We start from the raw sequence: 22,838 nt of genomic DNA on the forward strand, positions 1-22,838 counted from the left end.
TGTCATTGCACTCAGTAGGGATATCCTCTTTGATTGGTCTATGTTGACCACTCCCCCGATCCTTAGGCCGCGCCCCTTTTTTGTATCCTTTGAAGCGTTTGTCATAGAGACTCGCGAGAGACCCTCTCCCCCGTTGGCCGGCGGTGCACAGGCGTCACCCACACTTTCACAATTTCCCCCGCGCGGAATTGTCTAGTTGTTATTGTTATTATTAACAATATTATTATGATGGTTGTATCAACCCTAAATCTGAGTTGGGGGGGGGGGTGCAATGCAGACAAACAGCTGCATACAGTGTGACCATTTCACTCACATTTGCCCATTCATTTTTGGACACATCACACACCATCGGTGTACTGTACTGTGTACTGTACGTGTGCTGTCATAGCTCCACCTACAGGCCTAATGGAGAACACCAGGAGAACACCAGGATGTGAATGGGGGGTGAATGTGAGGTATATCGTGTAAATAAGTTTTGATTGATCGCAAGACTACACTGTAAAAAAATAAATAATAATAAGTTACCAGAACTTACAAATATTGAGTTCAGTTACTGTGCATTAAGGTTTTCAGTTTTCAATCCATAATAAGTTAACAGAAAAATAAGTACACAACCACATTATTTCAACCTAATAAAACTATGTTTATTGTCATTGTTTTAAGAACACAAGTTGACTTGGTAATACTCACATTTTGAGTAAAAAAATTGCTTTTAACATGTGCAATGTTCAATGAAATAGAAAAATAAATAATCAAATTTGTTGATTAATCCCACTGGTCACAATGGTGACCGTAATAATGTTTTTGTTAAAAGGCTCTGCAAATGTTACTGAATGATGTAGCAATGTATTTCCAGCTAAATTGAAATAATAAACAAATAAAGGGTCTCAATTAAATATGTGGTAGTAAAAAGAACCTGTGGGAGGATTTCAACAAGATAAATGCGACAACAGTGCAAAATATTTCACTATAGTAGTAAAAAAAAAAAAAAAAAAAAAATGATTTCTATTTTTTTTTATGCTGCCCCCTGTGCCTATGCAAATGCCACTGCGTGCGTATGCAGGCACGCATGCCTAGGGTTGCCTACCCCTGCTCTAGATGTTTGTTGTCTAAGAGGGGGCAGCGATACTCTAGCCAGCCAAATGACTAGGTAATTTCAGTTTATCATGTAATTTGGGTACCGTAATGTGAAGTGCTAGCAATTTTTTTTTGCTAGGTAGAAAGTTACACTCATTCAAAGAATGTATGGCCTGTGTTAGTCTGGGTATAGTATTTGCATAATATCATAGCTGATGGGATATATAACAATCTTCAAATATGCAAAATTACCCACACTCAGCATATGTGAATGACAAGCTGGCATATTTCATGTGTATATTTTCGAGGGAACAGTTAGGTACAGGGATAAAATTGAACTCCAGTTTGAACAGGCTGACTCCAGAGCTATGTGGCAGGGCCTCAAAATGATGACAGACTACAAAGGCACCTCCCTCAAACTGAACAGTGACATCTCCTTAGCAAATGATCTCAATACTTTCTATGCGAGGTTTGAGGCTGGTAATAACAACACCAGCCTACAAGCCACGGCAATGGGGGGGGGGGGGGGGGTCTGCTGATGGAGATTCAGTGTTCAGGGTAACAGAGCATGAGGTGAGGCGGACCTTTAAAAAAGTGAATATCAGGAAGGCAGCAGGACCGGACGGCATCCCCGGCCGCGTCCTAAAAGTCTGTGCCGACCAACTGGCCCCGGTATTCACTGACATATTTAACCTGTCCTTAGAACAGGCTGTCATCCCCACCTGCCTGAAGAAGTCCACTATCATCCATGTACCTAAAAAATCCAAGCCTGCTTGCCTCAACGACTACCGCCCTGTAGCTCTCACCTCCATAGCCATGAAGTGCTTTGAGAAGCTAGTAGGAGGACGCCATAGCCCATGTGCTGCACACAGCAGCATCACACCTGGACAAGAGGAAGGGGAACTATGTGAGAATGCTATTCATCGACTACAGCTCGGCATTCAATACCATAGTCCCCTCCAAACTCATAGCCAAGCTCAGGGACCTGGGCTTGAACTATGACCTCTGCCAGTGGGTCTTGGACTTCCTGACGGGCAGACCCCAGGTGGTGAGAGCAGGCAACTGCACCTCCTCATCCATCACCCTCAACATAGGGGCCCCCCAGGGCTGTGTTCTGAGTCCCCTCCTCTACTTCCTGTACACACACGACTGTGTGGCTCAGTGGAGTAACAACACAATCATCAAATTTGCTGACGACACAGTAGTGGTGGGCCTGATCTCTGCAAACGACGAGAGGGCCTACCTGGAAGAGGTCAAGGTCCTGGCGGGATGGTGCCAGGAGAACAGCCTCTCCCTGAACGTCAGCAAAACAAAGGAGATGATTGTGGACTTCAGGAGGTCGGGGGTCAAGGACTACAGCCCCCTCAGCATCGATTGAGAGCGTGAACAGTTTTAAGTACCTCGGAGCCCACATATCCGAGGACTTGACATGGACCACACACATTGACAGTGTTGTGAAGAAGGCACGACAACGCCTCTACTTCCTCAGGCGCCTAAGGAAGTTCCAAGTCAGTCAGAAGATCCTTAAGAACTTCTACTCATGTACAATAGAGAGCATCCTGACTGGCAACATCACCTCCTGGTTTGGGAATAGCACTGCACAAGACCGAAGCAGACTACAAAGAGTGACACGTTCAACCGAACGCACAATTGGAGGGGGGCTCCCCACCCTCCAGAACATTTACAACAAGCGGTGCAGGGGTAAGGCTAAGAGAATCATCAAGGACTCCAGCCACCTGAACAACTGCTTCTTTGAACTGCTGCGGTCAGGCAAGCGATACCGGAGTCTCAAGGCGAGCACAGAAAGACTCAGAAGAAGCTTCTATCCCCAGGCCATCAGGCTGCTCAACGAACAATAAACACTATACAACAACCATCAAATGCACACAGCACACACATCCACACGCACACATTCACTTTAAACAAACAACACACTGCAGCACCCACTCTCCACACTTTAGATCACCTAAACACACTTTATATTTATTGATAAAGGATTTGCACTACAACTCGTACACCTTACTGTAAATTGTACCTCATCCCATTTCTGCTTTGCACTATATAGTATTGTATATTAGTACACTGCATAGTATATTGTATATTATATGGTAACTCAGTTACTTCTATTCTGCATCGAACATTGTACATATGTCTATACTGAACACTGTGACCTAATTTTTTTACTTCTAATTTACATGCTATACTATTTTATTTCATACTTATCTTGTCTAGCACAGTCTCTGGAGCGTAACAGTAAGAAGCATTTTGTATAAAAGTATTCTGTACTTCTGTATGACAACTATTAAAGAAACTTGAAACTTGAAACTTGGTAATCGGCTTTGGCGTATGGGACCAAGCTTATCTCGACAACGCTGCAATTAACTGCTGCACTGGCTTTCCTGATGCAGACAGAGTGCATGTGTTTAGTCTGAGTGGATTAGGTTGAGAGGGGCTTCCTTTGAAGGTGGCTAATGCAGACGGCTAATTTGAGAGTGAATGGATAATTTTATTTTTTGACGAGCCGCAGAGAGTATGCCTGCTTGGCTGAGCAAAGCTCTCTCTTTTACTATCTCCCAGTCTGCGGTACCAGAGCCCTGACAAGTGCCCCTCTCATTCACCGTACAACTGCCCTCTTCAAGAAGAACGAGACCCTCCACTCATGTAACAACCTCACTGCGGTGGCTACCTCCGACAACCTCCACTCCAACACTTCCAGAGAAGTATTATCACCTTATGACCCTAAGGACCATAAAACCCATTATAAATCCCATGTATAATTTAAAAGTACATGTCAATTGTTAATTAGGGGTGTCATGATTCATCGACTGAATAGAATACATTTATTACAAAAAACTATAGATTAGAAATGACTGCATCGATGCTTTGAAACGTTTCATTGGTGGCGGTTAAATGTTCCAAAGTCTCTAGTCTGGCGGAAATACAAAAGCATGAAGATTGTTCAGAAATGCTCTAAAGTGGTGGGAGGGAACTAGTGGGAGGGAGTGGGGGTGGGGGGGGGGGGAAAGAACCAAAATGGATGATTCTATATTTTGACACTGACCATATCCTGTATGTATCCATGCTGGTTGAAAATGAAAATAAAATTATAAAAAAAAAAAAAAAATGCTCTAAAGTGCACGCTTTAATGAAACACAAGTAAACGTAACGTTCGGTGGGTCTCATACAGTACATTTTGCACTCGCTCGCACATGGCAGCATTTTGTGCTTGTCTACTGGGTCGAAGCTACATTTTTCGAGGATCATCCAACACACCATTTGAAAGTTGAATTTGCCCCTTTCGATCTCCACCACACTCAACCAGCTGTGTGCTTCGGGTCCCAAGTTACATGACGATATATCAAGTGAGCTTCATCCAAAAAGCTGCTCCGTCAAATGCCCACTTCTGATCTAGAACGGTCTAGAACTGACCAATAACCGCTGGTGGCGAAAATGATTGATCACCATTGTAGCCAACGAACGTCCGCTCTGAAAGAAACTGCAGGCGAGCGGGTGAGAGTGGGGGAAGATGGTGAAAGTTGACGAAGACGTCCGTTGTTGTCAGAATGAATTCAGAATGAATGGAAGTGGATCGCCATTTTGGATTTTCACGCTGTATTTTTCCGGTACATAGTTTACAAAAATCTTTCTCAAGCACAAATCTTTTAATGGATTTTTATGAAGTTTTGACCTGTACTACATAAGACTTCAGGCTATGGAACTGTGGTGAGTTCCAGCTCATACCTCTATGCTGGAACTTAAAAACAGGAATCTGGCAACAAGTCAACAAAAAAGTAAGGAAAAATATCTGATTTCAGTGTGTTCAAACCTCTGTTTCTCTAATACATTAGCACTCAAAGTGATTTTTCTTTATTGACTTAGCAACTCCAGGATGTTACCTTTCAAAAGAGACCCGACTCATGCATGTGCTATAAGTATAAAGTATAAAGCTAAGCTTTGCAAAAAAGGTATGCAAATTGCTTTAGTTTTCTGCAAAATGGGGGGTTGTGGGGGACAATAATGGACAATAGAATTCACATTCATATTCTGTCACATCCATGTTCAATGTTATGCACAGGGTGTGGTTAGAGGGCATTGACGTTATGTGGTCACACAGGTTGACGTGATGACGTATTAGTTTGTATTAAGGAAGTGGGAAGTAAACATGGCACTTCACGTGTATTGCATCTAACAACCGTCTGTTTGTTCTGCACTCCTACATTGGTGACTCTGACTATCGTTTTTGGATGCTTCCAAAGACTGGATTAAATTTTTTTAACAAGCAAACATGAGTGTTAATGCTGTAGCAATGAAGCTACCGGAGTTCTGGGAGCAGCAGGCTGCTGTTTGGTTCGCGCAAACGGAGGCGCAGTTCGCTATACGGAGGATCACGGAGGATGATACAAAGTATTATTACGTGGTATCGGCGCTCTGCGGTGCTACCGCATCCAGAGTAGCACATCTGCTTGGGAATCCTCCAGAGGATGGAAGTAAGTACGACACACTGAAAGACGTTCTGCTAGAAACTTTTGGTCAGACGGAGTCTGAGTGTGCACGTCAGCTACTGTCTTTGCCGGGCCTGGGCGATGCTAAACCATCGGAGCTAATGGATCGAATGTTGGCTCTACTACCAGGCAACCACAAGCCCTGTTTTATCTTTAAGGAGCTATTCCTACAGCAGCTACCATGGCAAGTGCGGTCGGCTTTGGCTAACTCTCCCATTACAGACTATCGTGCATTGGCTGAAGAGGCTGATACGTTTTTCTCTGCTACACAACAGTGTCAGGTGGCTAATAATATTGTGTACCAGGTGGATGACTCTCCGACCCCTGCTGTTGCTGCTGCCCTGTCCAGAGCCCCCGCCCCTGCCCAGAGACAAAAGCCCACAGGTATGTGTTTCTACCATGCACAGTTTGGCTCTAAAGTCAAGTCAAGTCAGTTTTATTTATATAGCACATTTCCAGGCAGCGGCAGCTGGCACCAAAGTGCTTCACAAGCAAGTTGATAAAAACAAAATAATGTGATGCAAGGTATAAGATTAAAAACATAGTAAAGCAATGAAAGCAACAAAACAATATGGTGCAAGATATAAGATTAAAAACATAATAAAGCAATGAAAGCAATAAAAACTGGTAGGACACAGTAAAACAAAGAGGATAGAAGGGCCAGGGGTCTAGTGGTGATTAAGTAGGGGGGAAGGCCAAGGAGAACAGGTAGGTTTTCAAGAGTGATTTAAAAGCCTGCACGGTCTGGGCGGTCCGTACACTGAGGGGGAGGCTGTTCCACAATCTAGGTGCTGCGGTGGAGAAAGCTCTGTCTCCCCTAGTCTTGAGCCTGGTTCTGGGCACCACCAATAGCAGCTGGTCAGCTGATCTGAGGGATCGGTGGGGGGTGTGGCGGTGCAAGAGCTCGGACAGATAGGGAGGAGCCGTGCCATTTAATGATTTAAAAACATTTAGGGCTAATTTAAAATCGATCCTAAAGCTAACAGGCAGCCAGTGGAGCGAGGCCAAAACTGGGCTGATGTGTTCGTGTTTTCTTGTTTTGGTGAGGAGGCGCGCGGCTGCGTTCTGCACCAGTTGTAGGAGGGATTTGTCGATGCCCGTGTACAGAGCATTGCAGTAGTCGAGGCGAGTGGTGACAAAGTGGTGAGAGGTATGCCTTTGTCTTTGCCAGGAGTCTAAGGTGGTAAAAACTGTTTTTAACTACGGCGCTGACCTGTTTGTCGAATTTAAATTGCTGTCGAAGATGACCCAGAGGTTCCTGATAGAGGTGGAGCGGTTTGGACCCAGGGGACCAAGTGCGTCAATGAGGGGGGCCGGGGGGGCACTATTAAAAACAATGACCTCGGTTTTCCCTTCGTTCAATGTGAGGGAGATTTCTGCCAGGCAGTCAAGCAGTGGTTCTATTGACGTCTTCCCTTGGGTGGGCTTTAAGGGGAGGTAAACGTCATCGGCGAAGCAATGGAATGAGATATTGTGTTTTGCCAAGATCTGGCCTAGGGGGAGTATATATAGGAGGAAGAGAGTGGGACCCAATATCGAGCTTTGGGGCACCCCGCAGGTGAGGGGGGCCACAGAGGAAGTGAGGTCACCGAGTTGGACAGAGAAGGTCCTATTACTCAGGTAGGACCGGAACCAGTCTAAGACGGGGCCCCTAAGGCCTACGTAATGCTCGAGGCGAGCTAAAAGGATGTGGTGATCTACCGTATCAAAGGTGGCTGAGAGGTCAAGGAGTAGTAGTAGGGATGAGTTTCCTGCATCAGCAGCTGAAATCAGGTAGTTTAAGACACAGAGGAGGGCCGTTTCAGTGCTGTGTCGTGGTTTAAAGCCAGATTGGAATTTATCATGGATGTTGTTGTGTTCAATGAATGATTGTAGCTGTATGTAGACTATGCGCTCCAGGATTTTTGATAAAAATGGTAGTTGTGAGATGGGTCTAAAATTGGCGAAGACAGAGGGATCGAGGTTGGGCTTCTTTATCCGGGGCTGGACCACAGCATGCTTGAAGGCAGCCGGGACACATCCAGTGCTGAGGCAGGCGTTTAGTAGGGGTAATAATGTGAGGAGGACAGGGTCAGGTACTTCCTTTAGGATGCGCGAGGGGAGTGCGTCTGAGGGGCAATTTGTTGGTCGCAGGTGTTTAATGGCATCGGAAAGGGAGGAGAGGGAGACCAGGGAAAACTGGTCAAAAACAGCAGGCAGTGGGTGGGGGGGGGGGAGGAGGGGGGGTGGGGGGGGTGCAAGGGGGGCAAGGGGGAGAGAGATCTAAGGGCAGAGACTTTGCTGATGAAGAAGTTAGAAGATGCCTACCCCCATGTAACTACCCCCATGCCAAGGTGTCGGGAAACGAGAGGGCCAGCACCCGCTAGCTGCCATGAGTGTTGGCCATGAAGGCAGTTTATTATTTATTAGAGACACACTTTCTGGGGTCTGCGTTTTTTGTGCGACACTGGGGCCACTGTGTACGGGGTTCACCACTAGAGGCGGCCAACGGCAGTCCCATACGGACCTATGGTGAACGGCATGTGACATTGTGTTTGGAGGGACAGCATTTCTCATGGATATTTGTTACCGCTGAGGTGTCTAACCCATTGTTAGGTGCAGATTTTTTGTGTGCCCATGGGCTGCTGGTGGACATTAAAAACCGGCGCTTGGTCAGCGCAGAGACTTTTAACTCATTCCCATGTGAACTCAGTGGTTCTAGCTCCTCAAGGCTGTCCAGTACCCTCACTGCCTCTGAGTTCTCAAGTATGTTGGCTGAGTTCCCAGTTCTTACCATGCCAACCTTTTCAACAGCTACAGCTAAGCATGGTGTGGAACATTATATACCGACTACAGGCCCGCCAGTACATGCCCGTGCACGGCGCCTGGATCCAGGTAAACTGGCTATTGCTAAGGCGGAGTTTGAGGCGATGGAGTGCCTCGGCATCGTGCGCCGGTCCAATAGCCCCTGGGCCTCGCCACTCCATATGGTGCCAAAGCCCGCCGGAGGTTGGCGCCTGTGTGGTGATTATCGCCGCCTGAATGATGCTACGACCCCTGACCGCTATCCTATACCACACATTCAGGACTTTCATCTCGCCTCGCGGGGAAGGTCATATTTTCTAAAGTTGACCTGGTGCCGGTGCAGTCACAGGACATTTCCAAGACCGTGGTAATCACCCCTTTTGGGCTCTTTGAGTTTGAGTTCTATGGGTTCCACCATGACACAGGGTTTCCCCCTGGCCGTTAAGTCCTCAGGCCACCCTCTGGTGGTCACAGGTCCCGTCGCTACACAGACTCTGGACACCGAAGCCGTTTCGGCAGGATTTTACGGGGTCCTTTTGGTCTCAAGAACGCTGCCCAAGCATTTCAGCGCCTCATGGACAGTGTGTTAAGGGACCTGCCTTTCCTGTTCACTTATTTAGATGACATCCTCATCGCCAGCTCCTCCAGGGCTGAACACATGGTTCACCTCCGCACACTTTTTTGTTAGGATTAGGAGAGGAGAACCCAATATGCAGACCGGGAAGAGAGGAGGCAGAGACGGCAGGGTAACGTGGAATATATATAGGCTTTACTTGGACGACGAAACGATACAAAACGGAACATACAATGGCTCAGCCGAGCTTGCTCTAATACAAAACAACACTGAAGGACACGGGAAAACAAAGAGGAACGAAAACGGAATACATGAACTAAACGGAATACAAAAACTACTTACAACACTCAATAACATGAAGCAAGGAACGGGAGAGGAACGACGGGCAAGGGAACACGGAGGTAAGTGAGGGTAACAAGGAGGGTACTGGAGACAATGACGCCACGAGGAAGTGATGACAAACCCACACTTAAATACCAACACTAATTACAACGATCAACACCTGGCAGGGCCAGGCCAAAACACAGAATCAATAACACCAAACTAGACACAGATCTCTCTCACAACCGACGCATCGGATTATGCTGTTGGGGCAGTGTATGAGCAGCTAGTCGATGGTCACTGGCAACCCCTCACCTTTTTTAGTCGGCAGCTCAGAGCCAGTGAGCGCAATTACAGCACCTTCGACCGGGAGCTCCTCAGCCTCTATCTGGCGGTACGGCATTTCCATTTCCTGTTGGAGGGCCGACCATTCACAGCATTTGTCGATCACAAACCGTTGACCTTTGCTATGGCCAAGGTCTCAGAGCCATGGTCCGCTCGCCAGCAACGCCAGTTGTCCTCCATCTCGGAGTTTACAACGGACATCCAACATGTTGCCGGGAAGAACAACCCTGTCGCAGACTGCCTCTCTCGTGCTATCATCAGTACGGTCCACCTCGGGATTGATTATGCACAGATGGCAGCTGATCAGCTTTCCGACAAGGACGTCCAGGCATGTAGGACCACCGATACAGGTCTTCAGTTGGTGGACATCTCTTTTAATGACACTGGTTCTACGCTCCTGTGTGACATCTCACTTGGGCAGCCTCGCCCTGTTGTCCCTGCCGCTTGGAGGAGGCGGGTTTTCGACGCCCTTCACTGCCTTTCTCACCCGGGCAGGAAACCATCTCAGCAGTTGGTGGCAGCCAAGTTCGTCTGGCACGGTCTTAAAAAGGATGTTCGAGATTGGGCTAATGCTTGTCTGGAGTGTCAACGGGCCAAGGTACACCGCCACACCAAGGCCCCACTAACCCCTTTCAATGTGCCTGAAAGGCGGTTTGATCATGTGCACATAGACTTGGTTGGGCCACTGCCGCCATCACACGGTTGCACCCACCTCCTTACCATAATTGACAGGACGACTCGTTGGCCAGAGGCCGTTCCACTATCTTCAACTACATCTGCCGACATTGCACGAGCATTCATCGGCACCTGGGTTGCCTGTTTTGGTGCTCCATCGGACATAACCTTCGACCAGGGGCCTCAGTTCACATCGGAGCTCTGGAATGCTGTGGCCCAGGGTCTCGGGGTAAAGCTGCACCGTACAACGGCTTATCACCCTCAAGCCAATGGACTGTGCGAGAGGTTTCATAGGTCAATGAAGGCCGCATTCAGGGCCAGTCTCCGGGACAATGGGTGGGTTGACAGACTTCCGTGGGTCATGCTGGGCCTCCGATCAGCCCCTAAGGAAGATCTTCAGTCCTCCTCAGCCGAACTGGTTTATGGGCAGCCATTGGGAGTCCCCGGGGATTTCATACCCAACACCACAATGCCTTGGTCTGCTGGCCACCAACGGTCTGTTTTTCTGGACAATGCCAAGGTATTTAGGCCGGTGCCTACGTCACAGCACATTGTGCCCCAGGCTAATATTCCACTTGATCTCCATACAGCAAAGTACGTCTTTGTCCACCATGATGCCCATCGGTCGCCAGTACGGCCACCATATGAGGGGCCTTTTCGTGTTCTGGAAACAGGGGACAAGTCATTTGTAGTCGAAATAGGAGGGAAACCGGACCACATTTCAGTGGACCGTCTGAAACCAGCTCATGTGGACCTGGACCGTCCGGTTCCTGTAGCTCAGCAGCCGCCCTCCGGCCATCAAAACCTCAGACCACCCTCCGGGGTCTACGGGTTCCACCATGACACAGGGTTTCCCCCTGGCCGTTAAGTCTTCAGGCCACCCTCTGGTGGTCACTGGTCCCGTCGCTACACAGACTCTGGACACCCGAAGCCGTTTCGGCAGGATTTTACGGGGTCCTCAATGGCTCATGCTGCCAGTTCTTGTGAATTCTGGGGGGGCGCATGTGCGGGACAATAATGGACAATAGAATTCACATTCATATTCTGTCACATCCATGTTCAATGTTATGCACAGGGTGTGGTTAGAGGGCATTGACGTTATGTAGTCACACGGGTTGACGTGATGACGTATTAGTTTGTATTAAGGAAGTGGGAAGTAAACATGGCACTTCACGTGTATTGCATCTAACAACCGTCTGGCAGTCCGTTTGTTCAGCACTCCTACAGGGTAAGCTTAAGGGTTAAATGTAAATGTTCATCTGTCTGTTTTTTCTTTTTAGATTTAATTAATTGTTTAGATGCACAGATTAAGCTTGGAGGTGCATGACAGATAGAATAATCATTTGAAACATCGATTTCAATGTGAAAATCGACTGTTCTTTTCGACACCCTGTTCTGGCCCCTGCTGAAAAGCCTCAACTGCTAAGTAAGAGGGACCTCTCTCTCTCTCTCTCTCTCTCTCTCTCTCTCTCTCTCTCTCTCTCTCTCTCTCTCTCTCTCTCTCTCTCTCTCTCTCTCTCTCTCTCTCTCTCCTCTCTCTCTCCCTCTCCCCCTCATTCTCTCTCCCTGTCCTCCTCATCTCCAGAGCCATTTATTACCAACGTACTGTGGTGATAAATAAATGTCTCTGTCCCCCACAGGGCAGTTGTTCAGCCACACAGACGATGCCAAACAACATTAAACCCCTCAGCGTTCCCTTTGGGCCACATCTCAGAGGTGCATTACGTAACTCTGCCCTCTGCTCGCTTCCAAATGCCTTCCTGTCGTCGCCACGGAAAGCAGCCAGTGAGGCACACTGAGAAAACAGGAGTTTTACTATACAAGCCCCGTCTAGGGGGCAGATGTCCAGCCAAAGACTCATCGCTAATGGCAACCGACAGGTCAGTATTTGATAGGAGAACTCTGCGCACTGTACACTCTAAATGGGCATGAGTGAGTGAAGGTCAAGGCCCTGGACGGACGCATACATACTGCCAATTAATGGACCCCAGGAAGAACGCTGTGACCAGGAAGAGGAAGACTGTAACTCAGCGTATTGTAAGAGAGAGGACGGCCAGAATGACCGAGAGCCAAGGCCACACATACACTCAATTTGCATTGATATAATTACCATCCGAACCATGAATGGTCATTTGGCTGATACTCCAAAAGATGGCTGCCATATAATATTTTATTATGTTGTCATGGAAATTGGTTTGGTGCATGAGGAAACTCTAGTTTCTACTCTAGGAAACTATAAAAGAAGGAAGGATCATCACATCGGCTGATATTGAGTTGAATGGGATCGCTATCTCTTCATTTATGACCTGTCATGTCATTTAAAGTAACTTATACAGGTTATTACCTTGGATGTCAGAATCATCTGCAATTTGTTGCATTGTTAACTACTGTTTGATATATTGGTTGTTCCTCAGATAGCTTGTATATTTTGCTTCCCCATGCACCTCCTATAGGCTTCAATAGAATGCTGGTATTCTGACGTGGTGACCCTTCCTTCTTTTATAGTTTCCTTGATGAGACTCAGGAAGTTGATGTGTTATCACATCTAAAGAGCCGTGTGTGAGGTCCAATGAGGTTAAGGTAAGGGGTGGGCTTAACATGAGATACCTGGCTTTTAGGGAGTCCTGTTTTGCCATTATCAAAATTCTTGGCAAGCCATCTTATAGTGTACCAAAATTAGATGACCACGATTCTCTAATAAAAAAAGCCCTCTATATCTATTAAAATACTGTACATACTGTACATGCACATGGTCAATTCAATGGACTCTACGCAAGATGCTGTAACCAGGATGTGAAAGACCACGACTCAACGTGACAGAAGTAAGGGAACACACACACACACACACACACACACACACACACACACACGCACACGCACACACACACACACACAGCCTCACGTGCCAGATGACCTTTACACTGCCTTTGGTGAACCTTTCTACTCGTCAGGTGGAGAGGGAGAGAGGAAGGAAGAGAGCGAGAGGCGGAGGGTCCAGTTCACGTTGAGCTCAGCCGTCCACCGGCCCCCGAGGTTCAAAGACATAACGTTTCATTTGGCAGAGTCATCTCAAAACACAAATTGTTTGTCCAGTTCAACATTTTTAATAACTCGTTGTCAAAGATTGGATTTCGTGAGTGAACTGCTATATTGTAATCCATCCTCCTCGTGTCATCGGAGACCTTCGCATCAGCAAGGTTTTACAAAAGGACGGACGCTGCATGTCAATATCATGCGTACACACACACACACACACGCACGCACGCACACACACACACACACACACACACACACACACACACACACACACACACACACACACACACACACACACACAGCAAGCTGACATAATGAGCAGAAACATGAGCCTTCCTCTACTCTGGGAAACACAGAGAGGAGAGTCTGCAGATGGTTATTCATACACAGAGCAGCAGACGTATTCTCTCTAGCACTTTGGTGGGGGGGATGGGGGACGGGAGGGGGGGCAGGGTAATGTGGGTCAAACGTGCAGAGTGCACGTGAGTGAAGCAGAGTGAATCACCAACACTGATGCCTTCAGAGGATGGTGAGACGGGAAGGTTACAGGGGGTCTTTCTTAAATCAGAGAACAGAGCTTGAGCTGGACCACAGGGGAGGCTGGTCATCGATCTGTCTGCACGTATAACATTCTAGGCACACGCTGAGAAACTAGACATGCGCTAACCAGGGGCGTAGAAGTGGGGGGAATGTAGTGGAACTGACTACCCAGGGCCCCCAAGCTGGAGGAGGGGCCCTCAGAGAGTCTGGGCTAAAAGGTTTGTTTTAGGATGTGCCTGTATAATCGTTAAGTCGATGAGTTTGTTGGATTGTCTGAAGGTGTGGGCGTAGGAGTCAGGGATGGGGGCCCCGAGACGCTCACTGTGCAGTGCGCACAGGGCCCAGAATGCCTTGCTACGCCCCTGGCTCTAACCATATAGTTCAATGGCTCTAACTCACATTCAGGGCAACTGCAGTGTCTGAGAACAGCTCCTGAAACCTAATGATGAATTTGAATAATTAAAAGAGGCCAATTATTTGTGGACAATACAGCTTTAGTTGCAAGAGCTTCACTAGCCGCACTGATGTGCATTCAGGGCGATGGTGACGTGGATGGGGGCGACAGGGGGTCATCTTAAATTAACGGAGAGTCTGAGCTGGCCTCTAGTCTGTCTACAAGGGAAGTTAGTCATCGACGCGGTCTGTCTACGCGTATAACACTCTAGGTAAACACAGAGAAACTAGACATGTTCTCACTCACATGCGGTGCATCATGGGAGCTGCAGTGCAGCATGGGAGCTGCGCTGGAAGCCTGATGTTGAATATGGTGACTTATATGCAGGGTTTACAGTTTCAAGCACTGTATTGTTCCTGACAAGGGTTGTTTGTTACGTCACAAAACCACAGATACATTCAGTGATTTTATTTTATTTTATTGACAACAAACATAACAACATTGACAGATCAACATTAGTATTTGCCTTGTCAGGGATAAAACGAAAAGTCCACAGGACTTATTTCCATCGTTGTCCCTGTTGTTACAGGTTGCAAGTGGCACGATGGCATCTGAAGTGCATCGAGCATTCTTAGTGCATAATCTAAAGTGCATTCGTAGTAGTATTCATGTTTCAGTTCTTTTTTAAATGTATAAAAGCATCGTTCATGTTCATTGGTGCATTAAAAACAATAATTATTTTCATCAACAAAGTGCATAGAGACATTACTCATCGTTCACCAGAGGTTCACCACATAATACATTCGCACCAACATTACAGTGGCAGGTTGCTAAACAGCTGCTCCCTTATCCTTCATTTGAACACTGCAGCACTAATAATAATAATAATGAATAATAATAATAATAATAATAATAATAATAATAATAATAATAATAATAATAATAATAATAATAATAATAATAATAATAATAATAATAATAATAATAATAATAATAATAATAATAATAATAATAATAATAATAATAATAATAATATATTAATAATAATAATAATAATAATAATAATAATAATAATAATAATAATAATAATAATAATAATAATAATAATAATAATAATAATAATAATAATAATAATAATAATAATAATAATAATAATAATAATAATAATAATAATAATAATAATAATAATAATAATAATAATAATAATAATAGTGTAATAATGAAGTGCACACAGGGGCCCTAGACATGCTCTTCCTTACATTTAAGTGTGACGGTTATGGGAACAACACTTTTTAATAATGTAATAGTATATTATAATTATGAAGATAGTAAATTACTTGTGGACATTTCAGTTTCACTTTATTATCTGGAAAGGGGAAGTGCATAAATCACGGACAAACTCTATGTAATAATAAACGTATGGGTCTCACACTAGCTTCCTGTTTTTAACACATAGGCTCTGTAAATCTACTTTATCCTTGCAGGCCACATCCACCCAAATACACACAAAAACTAAAACAACAACAACAACAACACAGAGTCGTGCAGGGCGCTGCTTCGCTGATGTTGATTATGCACTAAGCTCAGACGTCAGGCTGTGTCGTTGAAATATTCATGTCATGACGAAGAGGAGAGGAGCAGAAATCACTTGGAGGGGAAGCTGGATCATACAGCATCAAAGACAGAGACAGACACCGTTTTGATTCCCTCGGGGGGAAGAAAGTGTAAAAGGCTCTTCTTCCTCAAACAACTGGAAAGTGCAGGTAGAGTCGTGGATGTGCTTCAGAAGAGAACCTCACGCTGAGAGACCTGCTCTGGACAGAGGAGAGAAATTATCAACTCAAATTCTCAAAGGCTCGATCACTAATCCAAACGGTGATCAGTAAAAAGTAAGGTGCCCACCTCCAAAAGTAATTAATAGCAATGCAGACGTATTTTTTATTCTCTAGTTGACTGAGCTATTGATACAAGGATTAACACTAGACAACAGGTAAATGTGAGTATTTAAATAATGTGTATTTGCTTAATTTTCAAACTGTAAAGGTTTATATACGTATATTGTAACGAACCTTATGAAATACAGGCTCGCCACAGTCCACTTTACTTTATTTAAATCACACAAACAATAGCAAAACAATACCATGCACCAGCAGAATGCGCTTCCGAATGTCCCACTCACCACAAGCGCACGAAAGGCAATAGAATGGACAGACAGTCCGGGGGTCGATATACAAAGGAGGTTCGTTGCCAGAAAAGGGGATTGTTCACGTCCAGTCCAGGGTCAGTACACAAGGGGGAATCTCAGCCAGTCCAGGGTCCGATACACACAGGGATCACCTACTCGCTTTCTCCTCTCCTTCCACTAAACCTCTCACTGTCACCACTCTGAATAATCAATCTCTCTCTCTACAACAACACACTCCAACTCGCTCAACTTGCCTCTCTCTATCCTAATGTTAATGAAGGGTGTGGTACCAGTGTGTGCACGTGGGATGTGTCAGTTAGTACTTAACCGTACTAATCAACTAGTGGGTGTGTCGGGCATGTGTGCGTGTAAAGTGTGTGTGTGACTAGTGCTGCGCATGTGTGTGTTCCGTCAGTAGTAAACATCTACCTAAGGCCATGTCCAGACTAAAACGATTTTGGTCGTATTAGGCAAAGTATTTGATCGTTTGCACCTTTCTGCCACACGGGACTGCATTCTGGCAGCCTGAAGACGGTACTGTCTGATACCAGCTCCCAGAGTGCGCAATTCTGAAGACGCCAGAAGACGCCCCCCACTGCGTCACCATCTTTACAAGCGATACGCGTCTTCTCCTGAACCGATGACGCGATAGCCCACCTCTCCCTTACCCCGCGTGTGAAAACATCACAACAACAATGGCATGTACGCTATTGAGCTTGATCAGGCTTTTACAGCTTTACATATGCTGTGCTCTATCTGTCTGAAGCGGGGCTCTGCTGTGCTTACACACTCCCGACCGAGGCGCACACACGCGCTGTGCTCTCTCTATCTGTCTGAAGCGGAGCGGGGCTCTGCTGTGCTTACACTTATTACACTGATGCAATACACGATACTAACTAGAGATTAGCGTCACATAGCTGGCCTTTTTCTGAAAACCCAGTTTGCTAGTCGAAATGACTGGACACACACAGGGACAAATTAAACATCAATCAATTAATTTATTCCAACAGGTAGTTTGATCTGCATGTGAGCCGCGGTCTTTCTCTCCTCTCCTTTGGAAACTAATGACGTTACGTTAGCTCGAAAAGCACAGAACCGGCCGACACAAGTTAAGCTGCTAGCAACAGCACTTTGACTGCCATGAAACGTGTTTTGACGTCATTGCTGGCCATGCTCAAGTTGCCGGGGGACGCTGTACAGCGTCCTTATATCAATATTTCAAAAATCTGCGATCGGATTCATATGTCCCCTCCGCTGGCCTGAGATCCACCAGCAGGACCCACTGAGCTCTCTGGCGGTTCAGGAGCGCCATCTGGTGGCCGATCGGCGCAATCGCTTTAACAGGAAGTGGCATAGAGGTTGTGCTACGTCCGTAGTACTTCCGGGTGCTCGCTATAGGTCCCGCGACTCTGGCTCGTCACGCTACACAGTGATCGATTGCCAATAACTCGATAAACAACATGATTTGGACGTATACCATTATACAAGCTGGAGATGGACCGGGTAAATTTACATCCCATAATGATAAGATTTCAACTCTACGATGATCGCCCAACGGCGCGCGGAGACTGGGGTGAGTTTCAGCGTGTAACGTTACCGTCTTCGATACTAACTGCTATTATCAACATTTGACCCACATTAGATGATTGGTATAACGCTGCCCACGGAATTATAAACGGCCCCTAGCCCATCCGGTCAACATCAGATGACGTGTAGTAACTTCTAGAAGTACGTCTAGTTGTAATTTTTTATATCGCGCTGATTGCCATAAAACTGTATTGCATCATCAATATAATGTATTTGGGGCTATAGATCACGTTCTGGAGAAAGCTGCAGAAAGAGATGAAAACATACTTATACATTAGACCATACTTTACTATGAATATGTGAATGAAAAAGTTTAACGTTGCTACACAATGAACAATACATATAGGACTTTGAATGGGCCCTAATAATGGCAATGTAGCAATAGAATTTAAAAAGTTATAGCCCTGCAAAGAAGGGGACTTTCTCCATAGACAAATAGCGCTGGCAATCTATGGTATATCATGAATTTAACCTTAGGCAACCAAAGTGTTAAGTGTAAGTGTTAATATGATTGTATGTAACTGCACTTTAACAGTTCCACAAGAGGGCGCTATAGGCGTAAGGAGACGCAGCTATTGTAGCTGACGTCAGGTAGAAGGTATAAAAGGGAACGTTCCCTCCCCCTCTATCTCTTTCACTCTAACTCTAGGTCTCGTGGTACAAATGTGCATAAGAAAATAAACCACGCCGGTTAAGGCTAAAGAGGACCTTGTCGTCATGAACAGTTATTGTTTGCTCCCCAGGTGACTCTGTCAACACACTATAACACTTCCGGTCGGGGGGTTTCAAAATAAAAGAAACAGGAAAGACATTTATTTTGTAAATTTGTGACATTGTCACCTTAAACTTCGATGCCCGAGGGAGTTTCGAACCCATGGTCTCCCACAACAGCACAGACCGCTATACCAAGAAGTGAACTCACTGCTTTGTTACATGTCTTTTGAGGGTGAGAGTGAGAGACCCGTAGCACCGCTACTCGCCCCAGTCACTTCACAACACTTCACAATCGGAAGTCCATCGTGACTGCACTTCGCAGTACCATCCGTTACACATATATATATATATATATATATATATATATATATATATATATACATATATATATATATATATATATATATATATATATACATACAGTATATATATATATATATATATATATATATATATATATATATATATATATATATATATATATATATATATATATATATATATATATATATATATATATACAGTATATACAAATGTATATACAAATGTTTTAAAAACATTTATGTTGGTAATGTTTGTAAACATTGGGATTAAATAGACCTACATTCTGCTTTATGATGTGTTAAGATGAATGAACAATATGCAAACACACCCCACAATTCATCATCATTAGGTGGCTTCTTCGTTCCGAAGGTTACCTATCACTCTCTCCAACCCATTCTGTCCCCACTTCTTCTCTCCAACTCCGTGACTCCGCCTCTCACTCCGCTCCAATCACAGACGTCGTCTACCCAGCCTCTTCTTGGTCTTCCACTTCCTCTCTTTCCATCCACCTTCCCCATCACCACCTTCTTGAACATCTCCCCACTGGATCCTCTCAGAACATGGTCAAAACCAAGGACACATACTGTAGATGCGAAGCGCTTTACACAAAGTGCATTTCCTGTGAGCCACCACTAGGTGCAGAGCAGCAAACCATGAGTGATTGAATTAGTGACATCGCGGGGTCATAGTAGGCATGCTGCTTTGCCTCTAAAAACACTGATTGGGGCTTTACGTTTTTCACTCTCGGAGCAGGCCTCGCTGTGCAATCGATCCTTTTTATCAGTGCCCAGAACAGGAAGCATGTCATCAAAACCACAATTTGTTGAGATGCCCTCCTCCTCCTCCTCCTCCTCCTTGTATTTGGGAGAAATTCTTTGATGTCCCGTCTTGGACTCCCTACAGAGAACGAGATATTCCATTTCCTGTGCCAGAAAAAAAAATCCCTCGTTGATTGACTGTGATTTAAGTTCCCCGAAATTGCCTCCAGATTGGGTCACATAGTTGCCTTGTTGTGAGAGTGAAGGGGCAGGTAATGGAGACTGAGCGATGCATGCTGTATATTATCGTCCACTCCCATCAGTGGAAGCCATCAGACTTGCCTGGGCTCCCAGTTCATCACAGAAGATTGTTGGGATTCTTGCCATTTTCACTGTGCACCGCATATTATGAGGCCTCAGTCAGATATGGTACTTTTTAAGATGTTGTCCGTAATCCAATGTATTGTATCCATAGTATTCCATGACATCCTCACCACAGACATATTGGTAGGCCAAAACAACAGGGGATTATAATCAAAGGACAACCATAGCCAATAAACCGAGAATACTATGACTATGGCATCTGATCATAATAGTTTCAATGTGATTTTTCAGTCTAATTCTGCATTAAAAAAAAACACTGTTCGTGCGATAGATGAGTTTTCAAACACTGTTCATCAGCTTGCGGAGTTCAAAGTACTCCTTTATATTCTCACAACTCCTCGTATATCCCGGTTCTCAACAAAAGGGAATTCCTTTGGTTCTGCGGATCCCACAGTTTTGTTTCCTACACGGTCGAGAACCACGGAACTGAGGCTTATTCCATCTCTCCACACCCCTCTTTCCAGATGGCAGCAATTTGAAGGAGCATGTGAGCCGCTGATCAGAACTAACACCACAGAATAAGAGGAACACGGACGCCTGGCACAGCGCTTTGTGGCCAAAAAAAAGGGAATGTCAATATTTAACATTGTTCCCCTTATTTTCTCTCAATTAAATCGTGCTCGTTCACCATCCATTGTTCTCTATTTACTCTGTGTTTATTCCGTATGATTGATGGTGGTGGACAGATGGTGAAGTTGATAAATGATTGTTAGAATAGTATAGCATTGAATTTAATGGTTAGAAAATGTTAATATATGTGAGCATTGTGTGCGCATGTGTGTGTGTGTGTGTGTGTGTGTGTGTGTGTGTGTGTGTGTGTGTGTGTGTGTGTGTGTGTATGCACAAGTGTAATTTTTCATTCAGCGGTTTATATACTTTTCCCCTCTTATGAGGAGCTGGCAAGCGACAGAGTCACCATCCATCAGGAAGGCTGTGGGCGCAGAGCTTGAATGGATAGAAAAGGTCCTTCCTAGAGTATCGTAGTAACCTCCTGTTGGTACTAGTGTTGTCACGATACTGGAATTTCGACTTCTATACGATACCTTGAAAAGTATCGATACTTCGATACCATTTCGATATAAAAAAAAATATATATATATATATATATATATATTTTTTTTTAAACAAATTTAGCTTTTGTTGCTGGTTGATTCTCCTCAGCTTCTCTCTGGTACTATAAGAGAAGATAAATATAACACTTTTAAAACCCTTTGTTTATCTTTAGATCACACATTTAAAAATAACTGTTCATCTCACTTCAATCATTTTAATTGCAGATGCAGAACATGGTATTTTCCCAAGCAGACAGATGTAATCTGTGTTGCATGTACCTGACAAACTGAACTGTTTGTATTACTGTAACTGAGGGGTACAATTCCCTGACTGTATTGAATAAGTATGGTATCATTAAACCACTACTGCGTTATGTACATTACTACTGGCCATACAGTACACAGGTATATGAGATGAACACACCCACAATAACACGGCTTCACAAGAAATACTGTTTAGAAGAATATTTATTAGCAGCACGAAGATTATCTTACATTACTTATCAAGATCGAGAGTTGCGCTTGTAAGGCGAAGAATGTGCATGAATAGGTCAAGAGCGTAAGTCCATGAGCATATTACGCAGGAGATAATTAATACCACCTGTATCATAAGAATTATATATGGTACACTAGTAGATCAGCTGGAGATACTAAAGGGGTCCCTCCGGTTGTAAGCCAGCAGGGGAGAGGATTTGTCGGTAGCAGAAAGTCTGGGTCAACGAGGAATAAGGAGACTCCAGGTACAGGAGACAGTGCAATAATCCCTTGATCCGTAGACGAACAACAGCTATTCTCCGGTATGCAGTGCCGCATGGAGGAAAGCTAGCCAGCCTCAGAGTACTAGAGGCGGGCTCGACGGTGCTCCTCACAGGGTAAATCCCACACAACAGTGGGTGTAGACGATTCTCCGCTCCAACAGCTACAGGACCAAAGCAAATATAATCCAGCCGAAAAGGGCTCTGTAGTCATCGGGTAGGTTATCCAGTGTACATATCCACACGGTTCTCGTCTAGGGCTCCTCGGATGACGGCACCAGGTTAAGCCGCCCAGCCTGGATAAGCACACTAGCTCGGTACGATGAAACTTTGGTAATGCTGGTCACTGTAGAACGGTAGCCGCACGATACACTATACATAATAGACTATTACTTAATAATAGAATAGGTCGAACTCGACGATACAGCGTTAAACTCTGACACTTCAGCTATCAATTCGCACGCGGTCTCAAGGCTCTATTTCAGGGCAAAACGGGCCCACTTCACAGCACGTTGTATCGTGGTGTGAGGCTTCAACTTATTGGGTAACTAACTGCTGTATCCACCTGCGACGTATTTATACGTAAGGTGAACAATCTAGTACCAGCCTTATTTCTGTCTCGTATTCTTGCGCAGAACCGGGCATGTCCAGACATGTCTTAGCGGTGACTTTGAACTAGACATTGGGGGGTATGGCCGTGGCGCCTAGGGGATCGCTGTCCAATAGGAGAACGAATATTATGGTCTGGCCTTTACTAGGTAAAGGGATATTCCGGGTATATGTACAAAGAATATACAAGGGATATCAAACGATATACAAATATTATACATG

The sequence above is a fragment of the Notolepis coatsorum genome, assembly GCF_963971535.1.
Source record: "Notolepis coatsorum genome assembly, chromosome: 10".
Classification (NCBI taxonomy): Eukaryota; Metazoa; Chordata; class Actinopteri; order Aulopiformes; family Paralepididae; genus Notolepis; species Notolepis coatsorum.